Source organism: Elaeis guineensis, chromosome 16 (assembly GCF_000442705.2).
Source record: "Elaeis guineensis isolate ETL-2024a chromosome 16, EG11, whole genome shotgun sequence".
In the NCBI taxonomy this organism is placed as follows: Eukaryota; Viridiplantae; Streptophyta; class Magnoliopsida; order Arecales; family Arecaceae; genus Elaeis; species Elaeis guineensis.
The window spans coordinates 23,596,938-23,613,022 of record NC_026008.2 but is presented as its reverse complement, the minus strand read 5'-3'; the positions used below and the strand labels follow the sequence as shown (position 1 = coordinate 23,613,022).

General features: G+C 37.4%; 1 non-coding gene across 1 annotated transcript; it reads right to left on the bottom strand.

The window, feature by feature from the left end:
* Positions 1 to 14,742: 14,742 nt before the first annotated feature.
* Positions 14,743 to 14,848, bottom strand: LOC140854463 (small nucleolar RNA R71). The gene has a single exon (XR_012137677.1). It is a non-coding gene; the product is annotated as a small nucleolar RNA R71 (small nucleolar RNA).
* Positions 14,849 to 16,085: the final 1,237 nt, after the last annotated feature.

The following is a 16,085-nucleotide window of genomic DNA, read 5'->3' as shown; positions in this document are numbered from 1 at the left end:
CCGACAGTATCTCGAGTGCCTCCAATGCCTGAATGGATGGTGGCTCCAATCGTCCAGCCATCCGCTTAGGAGCAAGAGAAGGCACCAGAAGTTTCAGTCGGTGGTGAGGCTCCGAAAGAGTGGATGGAGCACTATGACATTAGGGTATCTACTGGTGAGTCGGTCCTAGCAAATCCAAAGCTGGCCAAGTAACTTTTGGAGGCTGCACTTCTCCCAATAGATCGAAAGAATAGGAGGAGCTGAACCATGTCCGACATGTTTTCGTCATTTTACCTGACAATGCTTAGTGCAAGTCAGTATTCTATTTTTCACTTGCCTTTCTTCTACTTATTTTTTTCTAACTGTTCTCCTTTTCAGTTGATGCACGACATGTCGGCATTGGAGAGAGGATATCAGGAGATTGCAGATCTCCATCGGACATGGGCCGAGAAAGTTGTGGCCGCAAACACTGACAAAGCTGTTGCCATAGAACATTTGCAAGCGACAACTGAGCAAGAGGAGAATTATCAAGAAGAGATTTTTCACACAAAGATCGAGTTGGAGTCAGATCGGGCCGAGTTGGAGTTGGCTCAGCAGTCTGTCAAGTCTCAAGAGGCCTGAATCTAGAAGAAGAAGAATGTAATCAGTCGACTCTAGGGGGAGCACGACAACTATTTTAGAGAGCTGGAAGGAAAGCGAGAGTGGCATCAAGCCACTAAGTTAAAGTTGGCACTAACCGATGTAGAGTCGGTGTCTGCCAAAGAGGAGGTGAAGACTGCATAGGATGCCCTCAATCAGACTTAAGAAGCCCTTAGTCGGGCCATCGAGGACTATAAAAAATCCAAAGATTTCAAGAATGAAGTCCTCGAAGGCAGTGATGAAGCTTATTGGGTCGGGTACAGGGATGGCAAAATTGCCATTGGTGAGCTTTATTCGAATCTTGATATGAGTAGCATCATCGTCCTGGCTCTTGAAGAATGGGTGATAGAAGCAGCTCTGACCGTCGTGGAGACTACTCCAGCCACTAAAGAAGTTGCATCGGAGTTGGCCGAAGCAGAGCCGGCTACTGTCGAAGTTCGAGAGTCTGAAGCAATAATGGTGGTTGAAGCAGCAACTGCAATCGAAGTTGCTGGTGAAGTCGAACAGCAGTCGATGTAGATAGGTGTTCTCTTTTGTTACCAGACTTGAGTCCAATTTTTGTAGCTCTGAGCAATAAAATTTCTTTCCTTTGTAACCGGAGAAAATTGCTCAGAGCTACAAAAATTGCATCGAGTATGTGGATTTCCTATTGTGTGAATGGCCATCGTGCAATGATAGACGTCAACTGGCTAGTCGGTTGATATTTTTTGTTAGCATACTTTTGACATGCTTCGCATCTCTGAACAAGTTCGGCTGCATCTTTCCTCATGTTGGGCCAGTAGTACCCCTATTGTAGAAGTTTGTAGGCCAGTGATTTTTTCCCTAAGTAATTTTTACAAATCCCTTCGTGGACTTCTCAGTGAGCATAATCACCTTTAGTAGGTCTCAAGCATTTTAGTAGTGGAAGAAAGAATGATTTTTTGTATAGCCATTCATTCATTAGTACGTAATGTGATGCCATCTACCTTAGTCATTTGGCTTCTAATGAGTCCTCAAAAAGAGTACCATCGGTTAAGTGCCGAATGATCGGATCCATCCAGCTTGGTTCATCATTTATTTGTTGCACTTTATCGATCTTATCAATGCTTAATTGTTTGAGATATTCGATGAACATTCGATCAAGTAGATTGGAAGAAGTAGTCGTCAATCGAGAAAATATGTTGGCATGTGCATTCTCTATTCTTGAAATATGAGAGATCTCAAAATATTTAAAAGTTTGAATTAGATCCCTCACTTTCTAAAGGTACTTTATCATAGTTGGATCTTGGGCCTTGAATTCACCTTTGACTTGACTAATTGATCAATACATGAATTATAATATTAAAATAATTAAATATTATATTGTTTAATCTTTATTAATTAAAATGTGATGCTTCTTAGTCTCTTCTGCAGGTAATTAGGAGATTGGGCTCATTCAAACAAAACAGACTCAATTTGACTCCGACTCAAGTTTTCAAGCACCAACTTCCTTCATATCACATGCCAAAATATCTTCATGCGGCTCAAAGTCACTCCTTCCCAAATTTCTAGTAGCCCACAAATCTTCATGGAATAATGTTCTTCCTCCCAAACTACCATGTGGACCCTGCTTTGTTTTCATTTCTCTTTTGGCTCCCAGGTTCTCCACATGATTCCAAAGCCCATATAATATTCTTTCATGCCATAACTCCAAGCGGCCCCACTCCTATCCCAACTCTTATGGCTCCAAAGTCTACCATCTTTCACGTGGCAAACCCTCTTCACCTCACATCCCTACCTCATTTTAAATTCAACAAGCCAGCAAGACATGGTCTTCTAGCCTTGATGAAAATGAGACCGAGAGTGGGAAATGGTGAGCATGCGTGGATTCAAAAGTGCTAGCTTCACGCGGATGTGCAGCGGACCGACGAGCACAGATGGTTTAAATGCATTGGTTCACATGGAAATAGTCACAAGGCTGTTGGATGTGAAGTAATAAGATGGAGCGGGCAGAACAAACGTGATGGGTTGTTGGACACGATACGGAACAAATGCGTGATATGAAGTTTATAAGAAGAAGGCCGCAGAGGATCGAAGGGGGATCTTTCCAGGCCACAAGCCGGTGATCTTTCTTTTCCACCTAAAGCCATTTCCATACTTCATCTAGCCTAGCCATCCAAACACCCAAACACCTCCACCATTCTTTTCCACACCGACACCACTCATGCCATCTTCCCTCATTCTGCTGCTGTCAACCATCTTCCAGCTGCTGCCCAGAAGTCTCCTTAACCTCAGGATGTTAGTGAGCAAAAGTTTCATGGCCGGTTAAATTTTTCAGTTTTCGAAAAATTCTTGAAGTACTTGAAACAAGCAGTATTTTTATTGTTTTATTTATTTTTGTACTTCTTCTTTCTATAAAATAAAAGATCCACTATTAAATGTCTATTCTTTTATGTTCTTTTTAGCTACTTGGTATGCATCTCATCTTGACTAGCTTATACTCCAGAGGGACGGATTGTGATCTAATGGGTTCGGACCATGTTTCCGTCAGATAGGTTATATCTTGATAGGTGGCATATAGACTCATTGCATAGAAGGAGGGTATTAACTGTTTGCCAGATAACCAGGTGAAATCCCAAGACATCTTCCTAATTCTTGAACTACTTCTCTGATAGCATTTGATTTACTTTGATTTTTGTTAGCATTATTTTAGTTGATCAATTAATTTCAATCCTTCTTTAATTCTAGTACTTGAACGTAACTCAGCTCACGATCCTCGTGGATACAAACCTGACTTACACTATCTATATAGTTAAAGTCAGTAATTTATCTTTGATCACCTCACAACAAGGCGAATCAAATTTTGGCACTATTGTCGGAGATCGTTGGTACGATTGCTTCAAGTTTAATTTTTTTTTTTTAAACATTAGATCACTTTTATTCTTTTTATCAATCTTGATTGCCCTAACATAAAGTTATCCTCATGTAACTGAAAGTTACGTTGAATGGTTGTCCTAGGGGATGAAAAGGTTGAATTAACTTAGAAATTTTTGTTTTATTTATTTTCTATCTTTTATTCCTAGTTTAATCTAATTTTAGTGCTTTTTAACTTGCTTAGATTACTTAGTCAAATTTATATTCCTACAAAATAAAAATTTTACACTAACACCTCATAAATTATTGAGAAAATTAGAGACTTAATCATAAAATCTAAAAAGAGAAATAAATTAATTTAATTTAGTCTTGATTATGTGCTAATAACAAGCTTGGACATTTGATTTGCTATGTTGCATGGTCATAATATATCTTAAGGGCAAATCCATTAATCAGATAAGGTGGAGATTTCATCATCCTTCTTTAGCTCAAAAATCACAATCCATCACTTTGTATTAACCCAAGCCTTAATTTTAAAATCAGTTAGATGTCAACCCTAAGGTGTTCGAGCTCATTAGGACAAGGCTCTCGAAAGAGTTAGATCGGGTCAGGATTGGCTAGTTGACTCGTGTCTAGGAAGAGTTCAGGGATAAGAGTCCGAAGAAAAGTAGTTCTCTAATTAAGTCCATCGTGAAAGCACGAAAAGCCTCCCACCGATCTTACCCTTACCTGACTAGTTAGCTAGTTGGTTTCTGACTTGGAGGGCTCCAAGGCGGCTTTGGCAGTTAGAAGCTGTCTAGATCTAGGATAACCTAGGATAAACTTTGCTTGAGTAAGTGTTTGACAATTTTTTTTAGTTAATTAAAATAAAACAAAAACATCTCTCTTCCTAGATTAAGGACTCTTAGGCTTTTCTCTTTAGATCTCTTTCACTCTTTTCTCAGTTTCATAAAAAAAATAAAATAAAATAATAAAAAAATCCTATAAAAAATAAATTTTTTTGTGTTTACTCTAAAGGTATAACTGTGGGGGTATATGCATGGTCGTCGTTCATTACGACTAGAGATTCGACCCCTAGATCCTGAAATCGAACGAACCTTTAGAGCCAATCGACTTAGAAATATGGATCGAAACCAGGAGGTCGATCCACCTAGGCAATTGAAGGAGTATTTCACTCCTTCCACATACACTTATTCTCCTTGCATTCAAGTACCTCCAGTTGAGGCAACTCAATATAAGATCAAGTCTAGTATCATCCAAATGCTTCCATCTTTTTATGGACTATCAAATGAGGACCCATACAAACACTTGGATGAATTTCTTGAGATATGTTCTGCTGTTAAAATCCAGAACTTCTTCGATGATGCCCTTAGGTTAAAATTATTCTCCTTTTCTCTTAAGGATAAGGCCAAATATTGGCTAAACTCTCTAGATTCGATAACCATCTTAACCTGGGACCAACTTCAGAAAAAATTTCTCAAAAAGTACTTTTTCATAGAAAAAATAAATCAAATTAGAAAATCCATAATCAGTTTCTCCCAGCTAGATGGAAAAATATTTCATGAGATTTGGGAAAGGCTCAAAGACCTAATTTATAAATGTTCACACCACAACGTACCTAAGTGGCAACTAGTCCAGTGCTTCTACGATGGACTATCGAAAAGGCACAGGTAGATGGTTGATGCTTTGTGTAGAGGAACATTCATGCTTAAAAATGAACATGAGGCTTGGCAACTGTTTGAGACCCTTAGTGAAAACTCTCTACACCACATGTCTACCATCCGTAGAGATCCTTCCATGACTGGACCAAAAAGAGGTGGAATTTATGAGGTAGGCTATTCCATAGGCATCCACATTAAGGTGGATGAATTATCATAAAAACTTGATCGATTACTGCAAGTCGGGCAGACCTCTACCCCATCTACCTATGTGCAAGATGCTTGTGCCATATGTTTAAGTCCAACACATTTTACTGCTGATTGCCCGATTGCCTATCAATTTTTTGAACTTGTCCAAGAGCAAATTTATCAAGCCCAAATCCAGATTGCTTCTAGACCAGGTAATAATCCATACTCGAATACTTACAATCCTAGTTGGAGAAATCATCCAAATTTTTCTTGAACATCTCAACCTATGGTTAACCTGACAACTCACAGACCCAACTACCAAGGGACACCATATCAAAACATACCCGATCCTCAGCACCAGAATCCTCAACCATCTCCTTGCAACCAAAGTTCAAATATAGAGAAAATCTTGAAAACTTTAGAAAGAATGGAGACTAACAGCCAAGCTAGAGATCAACTCCTTCACTCCCACTCACAATCAATTGCAAAGCTAGAGATCCAATTAGGTCAACTAGCTACAGTCTTTAATAGGTGGGAGGAAGGCAAATTACCTAGTTAGCCCATCAGCAATCCAAAAGGGCAATATATGGCTGAGAGTTCCACTAGTCCAGAGATTTTTTCAAACATGCAAAATCTGTAAAGACCTTTAGAAGTGGAAAAGTCTTAAACCAGCTAAAAAAAAAATCAATAATTAGAACAAGTTGAACAAGCCAAGTCAGAAAAGAAAAAGTCTGAAGAGAAGGAAGGACCTGTTAACCCAGTACCTACACTTAAAGCTCCATTTTCAAGTACTCTAGAATCCCCTTTGCCTCTCGACAAGAAGGGTATCAAGATGAATGAAATGCTAGAATTATTTAAACAAGTCCAAATAAACTTACCTCTTCTTGATGCAATTAAACAAGTCCCTACATATACCAAATTTCTTAAGGACTTATGCACGCAAAAATGATGATCTAAGGCACACATACCAAAAAAAGTCCAACTCATTAAGCAAGCTAGTTCAGTCTTCCAACACTTAGCCCCACCTAAACTCAAGGATCCTGGTACCCCAATCATTTCATGTGTAATAGGAGATCTGACCATTAAGAAAGCTCTATTAGATTTGGGGGCAAGTGTTAACTTTCTTTTGAGCTCAGTGTACGAACTCTTTGGTTTTGAAGAGTTAAAGCCCACGTCAATTACCCTATAATTAGCTGACAGATCTGTTAAGGTACCACGTGGGATGATAAAGGATGTGCTTGTCAAAGTAGATGAATTCTACTTTCTAGTAGACTTTCTTGTCTTAGATATGGAATCTGGTGATAACCCCAATCAAATCTCAATTATCCTAGGTAGATCCTTCCTAGCAACAGCTAATGCTTGCATTAACTATAGGACTGGAGTCATGGATGTATCATTCAGGAATAAAAAGATAAGATTAAATGTTTTCAATGCCGCTCTGGGGCCACCCATAAATGATTATGGTGAGATAAATGTGCTAGAGAAACTTGTAAAAGAAGCTGAGCCCACTGTACTTTCACAAGATCCTTTTCAAGCCTGTTTAACTCATTTTGATTTAGACAATTTTAATATAGATAGATACATGGACAAAGTGAATGTGTTACTAGAGCCATCCAATTCAAAGACTACTCCTCCATGGACTGTAAAGTATGAACAATTATCTACACCATCTAGCACACCAATGGCTCCATCATTAGAAACACCACCTACATTAGAATTAAAGCCACTCCCGATCATATTAAAATATATATTCTTGGGACCCAATGATATCTTCCCGATAATCATTGCGTCAAACCTAACCTCTGACCAAGAATCTCAACTTGTAGGTTTATTAAAAGAACATAAAGAAGCAATTGGATGGTCAATTGCCGATCTGAAGGCATTGACCCCTCCATCTGTATGCACCACATTTATTGTGAGAAAAATTCCAAACTCTATAGGGACATGCAGAGGAGGCTTAATCCTAATATGAGGGAGGTTGTGAAGAAAGAAGTAGTGAAGTAGTTAGATGTAGAAATTATCTATCAAATTTCAGATAGTAAAGGGGTTAGTCCCATGCAAGTAGTATCTAAGAAATCAGATATTATGGTGGTAGAGAATGAAAAAAGTAAATTGCTCCCAACTCGTACAACAACTGGTTGGCGAGTTTACATAGATTATAGGAAACTGAACAATGTTACTAGGAAGGATCATTTTTCATTACCCTTTATTGATCAAATCCTAAAACGATTAGCTGGTCAGTGCTTTTTCTGCTTCCTGGATGGTTATTCAGGATATAATCAAATACCTTTATTTGAAGATCAGGAGAAAACCACCTTCACTTACCTGTATGGAACATTTGCTTTTTTGACATATGCCATTTGGGCTTTGTAATGCACCTGCTACATTCCAATGGTGCATACTGGCCATTTTCTCAGACATGGTGGATAAATTTTTGAAAGTATTCATAGATGATTTTTCGATGTTCGAGATCACTTTTGAAGATTGTCTCAATAACCTAGCAAAAGTACTAAAATGATGTATCCAAACAAATTTAGTACTAAATTGGGAAAAGAGTCATTTTATGGTCCGAGAAGGGATTGTGCTAGGTCACATTGTTTCTGAGAGGGGGGTTGAAGTAGATAAAGCTAAAGTGGAAGTAATCTCAAAAGTCCCACCTCCAACTTCAGTCAAACAAATACGATCATTTCTCGACCATATTGAGTTTTATAGAAGATTCATCAAAGACTTTAGCAAAATCTCTAGACCCTTGTGCAATTTGCTTGCCAAGGAAACTCCTTTTATCTTTGATGATGATTGTCTTAAATCCTTCCATACACTTCACACAGCCCTGACGACGGCACCAATTATTAAGCCTCCTAATTAGTCCTTTCCCTTTGAGATTACGTGTGATGGATCTGATTTCGCAATTGGTGCTATGCTAGGACAAAGAATTAATAAGAAACCACATGTAATCTATTATGCTAGTAAAACCCTTTCAGATGCCCAATTGAATTACACTACTTACTAAAAAGGAGTTACAAGCCGTGGTGTTTGCCCTAGAAAAATTTCGATCATATCTTTTAGGGTCTAAAGTCCTTGTCTACTCTGATCATATTGCATTGAAATACTTGCTCTCTAAGAAAGATACGAAGCCTAGATTGATTAGATGGATCCTTCTTCTTCAAGAATTTGATTTAGAAATTGGAGACAAAAAGGGTTCTGAAAATATAGTAGCAAATCACATTTCAATGATCTTGATCGAGCACACAAAAGGCACCGACGAGGTCAAGGAGAAATTTTTTAATGAACAACTTTTTACAATCTCCTCTAATCAACTCCCTTAGTTTGGTCATATAGTTAATTACCTGGTGACGGAACAAATTCCTCCCCACTGGTCCAAACAGGAAAAGGATAAATTCTTCTCGTAAATCAAATACTATTTTTGGAAGGAACCTGAACTGTTTAAGTACTGCCCCGATCATGTAATCCATCGGTGTGTCCCTGAGAGTGAGTTTCAAAGTATTCTCATATTCTGTCACTCTTTAGCATGTGGGGGATATTTTAGTGGAAAGAAGACTGCAACAAAAATACCGCAAAATGGGTTCTATTGGTCAACACTGTTCAAAGATGCACATGACTTTGACCGTAATTGCCTAAGATGTCAATAAATAGGGAATATTTCAAGAAAAAATATGATGCCTCTGTCTCCTATTCTGATCGTAGAAGTTTTTGATGTCTGGAGAATCAACTTTATGGGATCCTTTCCTTCTTAATTTGGATACGAGTACATATTGGTCATCGTAGATTATGTTTCAAAATGGGTTGAAGCCATGGCAACCCGAACCAATGATTACAAAGTCGTGATCAAGTTCATTCAGCATAATATTTTTAGTCAGTTGGATGTCCAAAAGCCATCATAAGCGATGGAGGTACACATTTCACGAATAGACACTTTGAAAATTTAATAAAAAAATATGGGATAACCCACAAAGTTGCCACACCTTATCACCCCCAAATAAATGACCAAGTAGAGGTCTCCAATAGGAAGATCAAACATATTTTAGAGAAAACAGTCAGGCCCGATAGAAAGGATTGGTCTGCACGCTTGGATGATGCACTATGGGCTTACCATACTGCTTTTAAAACACCCATAAGAATGTCTTCTTACCGACTTGTCTTTGAAAAAGCTTATCATCTACCAGTCGAATTGGAACACCATGCATTTTGGGCAATATGAAAATTTAATTTTGATATAAAAAATACAGATTCTAATAGGAGACTCCAATTAAATAAACTTGAAGAGCTACGCAATGAAGTATATAAGAGTACTAGAATTTATAAGACTCGAACTAAAGCTTACCACGATAAATTCATTGTACCAAAATTATTCAAGCCCGATCAAAAAGTGTGGCTCTTCAATTCTAAGTTGCATCTTTTTCTCAAAAAACTTCGCTCACGCTAGGATGGACCTTTCATCATGATCCAGGTATTTTTCCATGGAGCCGTAGAACTCAGAGATCCTAAATAGAGAAACATTTTTAAGGTAAATGGCTAGCATCTAAAATTATATCTGGAAGGAATCAATGATGGAGAGCTAATTGAATTTGTTGATCTAGTGGATTTAGTTGAATGATACTCAGCACAATCTGACTGAAGACTTTAAACTTAGCGCTCTTGAGAGGCAACCCAGCTTATGCATTTTTTTTTAATTATCTATCTTTTTTTCTTTTGATAGAAAAATTTGAGAAGGATAACCAACCAAGTTGGAGGGGCATCCCATCTAAGATCCAGATGGAGTCACGAACAAATTACACCCACAAAGGAAGAACCTCTTACCTCGCAATAAACGAGCACATCGAATTCAGGTGGTATCTTTCCTTGTAATTTCTTTCTCTATTTTATTCTACTTTATTATTCTCTTCTTCCATTGGGGACAATGGAAAATAAGTTGGGGGGAAGAATAACTAATTTTAAATTTAAGTGAGTCTTCAAGTATGATTTGAAAGAATTAGCATGATGTACCCAAACTTTATCTCGATTAAAAGTGAATTAGTCATCCTAATTAATGAATGATTAATGATCTAGATAATTTTAGAGATACTGAAGAGCAAATTATTAAGAAAACTCAATGAATGACAGAGTTAGATCAAAAATTTTTTTGGAGTAATTCTAGAACCCTCTTCCTACTGATCTCAATGACAAATCTACTTTATGTCGGTTGGGTGGAAAGGCCAAGATAAGCAAAAGTTTCTCTTAGAATTTACTATAATAATAATAATGATAAGAGAAGCAATACAAATAAAAATTTTAACATTGTCTCACTGAGTAACCAGATCCCTTCGCCTAAGTAAGCATTATAATTCGCATCAAAAGGTGAGGATGTTAAGAAACTTCTTATAGAGTCAGTCTTAATTCGTAGTCTTTTTGACTTGAGTCAGTAAGCTTGAAGAGTGTTCTATACCTAATGCACTAAAGCCAACTAGTTTGAAAGTCATTGGCCTAAAGCTCGCTACAGAAGTCAATTAGAAAGCTTAAAAGATTAAGATATTACACTGAATTTTTTTTGAAAAAAATAAAAATAAAAAAATAAAAAAAATAATGGATAATAAGGAGACTAAATTGTAAGAAGACAATAAATCCAGTCCAGATCAAGTTAGAAGACTTTAAGAGTAAAGTAGAGAGTTGGTGAAAGAGGACCTCTAAAAATTTCTATGGCTAATACTTAACCACTAACTGGGTTGAATTAGTAATCCGATGAAGTACCTCTTTAATAGTTTGGCCGGGTATCAACCACCGGGTATCTTCTTTACTCGAGGATCGAAGGGGGATCTTTCCAGCCCACAAGCCGGTGATCTTTCTTTTCTACCTAAAACCATTTCCTATCTCATCTAGCCTAGCCATCCAAACACCCAAATGCCTCCACTATCCTTTTCCACACCAACACCATCCTTCTCCACACCAAAACTCTCTCTCTTCCTGGCGCCATCTTCCCTCATTCTACTGCTGTCAACCATCTTCTAGCTACTGCCCAGAAGTCTCCTTAACCCCAGGATATCAGCGAGCAAAAGTTTCATGGCCGGTTAAAATTTTCAATTCTCGAAAAATCCCTGAAGTGCTTGTAACAAGTAGTATTTTTATTGTTTTATTTACTTTTGTACTTCTCCTTTCTATAAAATAAAAGATCTGCTATTAAATGTCTATTTTTTTATGCTCTTTTTAGTTACCTTATATGCATCTCATCTTGACTAGCCTATACTCTAGAGGGATGGGTCGTGATCTAATGGGTATGGGCCATGTTCCCACCAGATAGGTTATATCTGGATAGATGGCATATAGACTCATTGCATAGAAGGAGAGTATTAACTATCTGTCAGATAACCAGGTGAAATTCTGAGACATCTTTCTAATTCTTGAACTACTTCTCTGATAGTATTTGATTTACTTTGATTTTTGTAAGCATTATTTTAGTTGATCAATTAATTTCAATCTTTTTTTAATTCTAGTACTCGAACGTAACTCAGCCCACGATCCTCATAGATACGAACTTGACTCACACTATCTATATAGTTGAGATCAGTAATTTATCTTTGATCACCTCACGACAAGGTGAATCATCAGTAATCAACTATGAGTCGGTTGATAAACACTTAATTTAAGTATTTTAAAGCAGAAAATTATATTTAATTTATCTTATTTATTAAGAATTCGATATTTCTTTCTATGTTTTACAAGAAAGGTGATCGCCGATACAAAGAGTCCGATTTATAGATCAAAAAGACTCAAGTTTGAAGAAAATTAGACTTAAAATAAAATTAAAAGAAAAGAAAGACGCATCCGGTATTATAAAAAATGAAGATACTATGCAACGAATCCAAAAAGGATATAGATGTCATTATGAAGAAACAAAAGTTTCTTTTTGGAAGTGGAATAAAAAAGGTAGCGTGAAGTTGATTCATGCTGTTCCTTTCCTGGGTGAGCAGCACAGCGCGCGCGAGCGCGTGAGCGCGTGGGTCTGCGAGTGGACGCGGGGCGGATGCGGGGCGGACGCGGGGCGGACGCAGGACGGATGCGGGCAAGCACGGATCGCGGCAGCGCAGGTGATGTGTGAACGCGCTTACGCAGGGCAGGATGCGGACGACATGCAGGCGGATGTGGACGCGGGTGCGGCATTCGGACGTGTGGTCTTTAATATTTTTTTTAGTCCCATATCGGAAAATCATGTAAAACTTCTTCCTCCTAACACTTATAAAAAGGCTCTTGTACTTCTATTTGAGATATCCCAGAAATTCTTCTAGAGCCTTGCATAGAGAAAAAAAAGGGACTACTTCATGAGCAGCTAGGCTAGCAGTCTCGGGAGTGGAGAAGAAACTTTGTAACGGCACAGAGCGGGTTTATTGTTCTAAACTTTTTTGTATTTCTTTATATGCAATGAAGATTATATTTTTATTTAAATTATCATGAGTTCTTTATTTGCTCTCTTTCATATGCTTTTATTTATGCTTTCCTGTTAGATTAATATTAGGAACAATTTTTACTTTCCGGAGATGTGCCGTGATCTACGGATACGGGACGTGCCGAAGAAAGAAGAGTTGTTTACCTAGTACTTTTCGAAGACACACCGTGATCTACGGGTACGGAGCGTGCTGAGGAAAGATAGGTATTTTTTCTAAGATTAATCGCATCAATTTAATTAAAAAAAAAGAGATACAACTATGCTAGTACAAAATTAATTCAAAACTCCCGAGCTCTTTATTTTCTTATTGCATCAATTTTAAGATAATTTATTTTCTAAATCAAAAACAACGCTTCTTTCTTTTATTTTGCAATCTCAACTTAGCCCAAGGTCCCTGAGGATACGATCTCGACTCATCCTACTTATGTAGTGAGTAGAGTTATTTTTGGTGCTATCAACGACTACGCATCAAATTTTGGCGCCGCTGCCGGGGATCTTGGCATGGTTGAATTAAAAAAAATTGAAAAAAAAAAATTTTTTTTTAAAAAATGATTTTCAGTTTTTATTTCTCGCTTTAATTTTTTTTTTTCAGTGCTTTCTAGCTAGATAATCTTATTTGCATAATTACATAATTATCTTGCATAACTAATTTACTACTTAGGAATATTTCTGCTTAGAATATTTTGCTACTTTTTATAGCCTAGTGATTTATTGCTTTTTAGACTTAACCACTTAAATTTATTTTCTTGCAAAACTAAAAAAAATATAAATAAAAAAAAATAAAAAAATATATAAAAAGATAAAACTATAAATTTTTTTTTAAAAAAAAAGTCATTGACATTTCATAACACTTAACTAAAATAGCGTAACCCCAAATATAAAAATTTCTAACTTGATTGGACACCTTGTTTCTTTGCATTGCATCTCCATAATTAATCTTAAGGGCAATAACCCATTAACCAGATAAGATGGGAATTTGATCATCCTTCCTTGGCCCACAAATCATCCCCTTGCATTTGCATAACCTAGACCTTAATCTAAAATCAACTAGACGTCAGCCCTAGGAATTTCGAGCTCAATAGGATAAGAAAGCTCTAGAGTTGAACCGAGTGCGGATTGGTTAATTACTCGGTGTCTAAGGCAAGTGGTTAAAGAAAGTGGTTTTCAATTGGTTCCGTTGACTGACCTGGCCAACACAGTTGGTGTCTAAGGAAAGCAACGAGTAGGGAACCTCCCACATCTTACGCTTACCTGGCCGAGTCAGTTAGTCAGTCTTGAGCTTGGAGTGCTCAAAGGCGGTCTTGAAAGTTAGGAGCTGTCTAGATCTAAGTTAACCTTAGGATAGAGAGTCTATGATTGTTTAAGTTGATTGTAATTAACATCTAAACATTAACTAATTTCTCTCTTTTCATAGATTTAAGATTCTTAGGTTCTTCTCTTTAGATTTTCTTCATTCTTTTCTCACTTTATTATAAAAATATATATTATAAAAAAAAAAAAAATTTGTGTTTGCTCTACAGTATAATTGTAAGGTGTATGCTTGGCCGTAGATCGTTACGACCAGAAATCCAACCTTTTGATCCAGAAATAGAAAGAACCTTTAGAGCCAACAGACGTAAAAATATGGATCGAAATCAAGAGAATGATCCACCCAAACAATTGAAGGAGTACTTTACTCCTTCCACATATACCTACTCTCCTTGTATTCAAGTGCCCCCTGTGGAGGCCACTCAATATGAAATTAAGTCCAGTATAATCCAAATGTTACCTTCATTTTATGGACTTAGTAATGAGGACCCTTATAAACATCTTGAAGAATTTTTTGAGATATGCTCAACTGTCAAAATTCACAACTTCTCCGATGATGCTCTTAGGTTAAAATTATTCCCTTTCTCACTTAAGGACAAAGCCAAATACTGGCTACATACTTTGGATTCCATGACTATATCAACCTGGGACCAGCTGCAAGGAGAGTTTCTTAAGAAATATTTTTCCATAGGAAAAACTAATCAAATAAGGAAAGCCATAACTAGTTTTTCCCAATTAGATGGAGAAATGTTTCATGAAACATGGGAGAGATTAAAGGACCTTATTAGAAAATGTCCCCACCATGCTGTACCCAAGTGGCAATTAATCCAATATTTTTATGATGGGCTATCTGAAAGACATCGATAAATGGTCGATGCATCATGCGGTGGGACATTCATGCTGAAAAATGAGAATGAGGCATGGCAACTGTTTGAAATTTTAAGTGAAAATTCATAACATTATATGTCTGCCTCTATTAGAGATAAACCCATGTTAAACCCAAAAAGAGGTGGAATATATGAAGTAAGAAATGCCATAGATATCCATCATAAGGTAGATGAATTATCCCAAAAGTTAGATCGATTATTAAGTATAGGACAGTCACCTTCTCCATCCCGTCAGATACAAGATATATGTGCATTGTGTTCGAGCCCCACTCATTGTGTGAATGATTGTCCGGTTGCACCACAGTTTTCTGAATATGTACAAGAACAAGTCCATCAAGCCCAAACTACTCATAGATCAGAGAACAACCCCTATTCTAGTACGTACAATCCGGGATGGAGAAACCATCCGAATTTCTCATGGAAATCACAACCAGTGGTTCCTCCAGTGCAACAAAGATCAGGTTATCCGGATGCGACTTATAGGCATCCATCCCAGCTACAATACCAAAACCCTCCTCAACCCACTCCGAGTACTCATAGCTCGAGTTTCGAAGAAAAGGTACTGCAAGCACTTAAAGGACTAGAAATGAATACCCAACTCCTTCACTCTCATATGCAATCAATAGCAAAGCTAGAGACCCAGATAGGTCAGCTAGCAACAGCTTTCAGTAGGAGAGAAGAAGGCAAATTACCCAGTCAGCCTATTAATAATCCAAAAGGACAGTACATGGCTGAAAGCTCCATTGGTCCTGAAACTTTTTTCGAACATGCCAAATCGATTATGACCCTTAGAAGTGGAAAAATCTTAAATCAACCTGAAGTAATCCAACAACAAGAGCAACCAATTTCAGCTACAACAGAAAAGAAGAAACTTGAAGAGAAGAAAGAACCTATTAACCCAGCACCTGCACCTAAAGCTCCATTTCTCAGTGCTTTAGAATCCTCTCTGCCTCTTGATAAGAAGGGTATAAAAATGAATGAAATGTTGGAACTGTTTAAACAGGTTCAGATAAACTTACCTCTTCTCGATGCCATTAAGCAAGTTCCAACCTATGCTAAATTTTTAAAAGACCTGTGTACACAGAAACAAAAATTAAAGGCACAAATACCAAGAAAAGTCCACCTAACTGAGCAGGTTAGCTCAATTTTCCAGCAAAT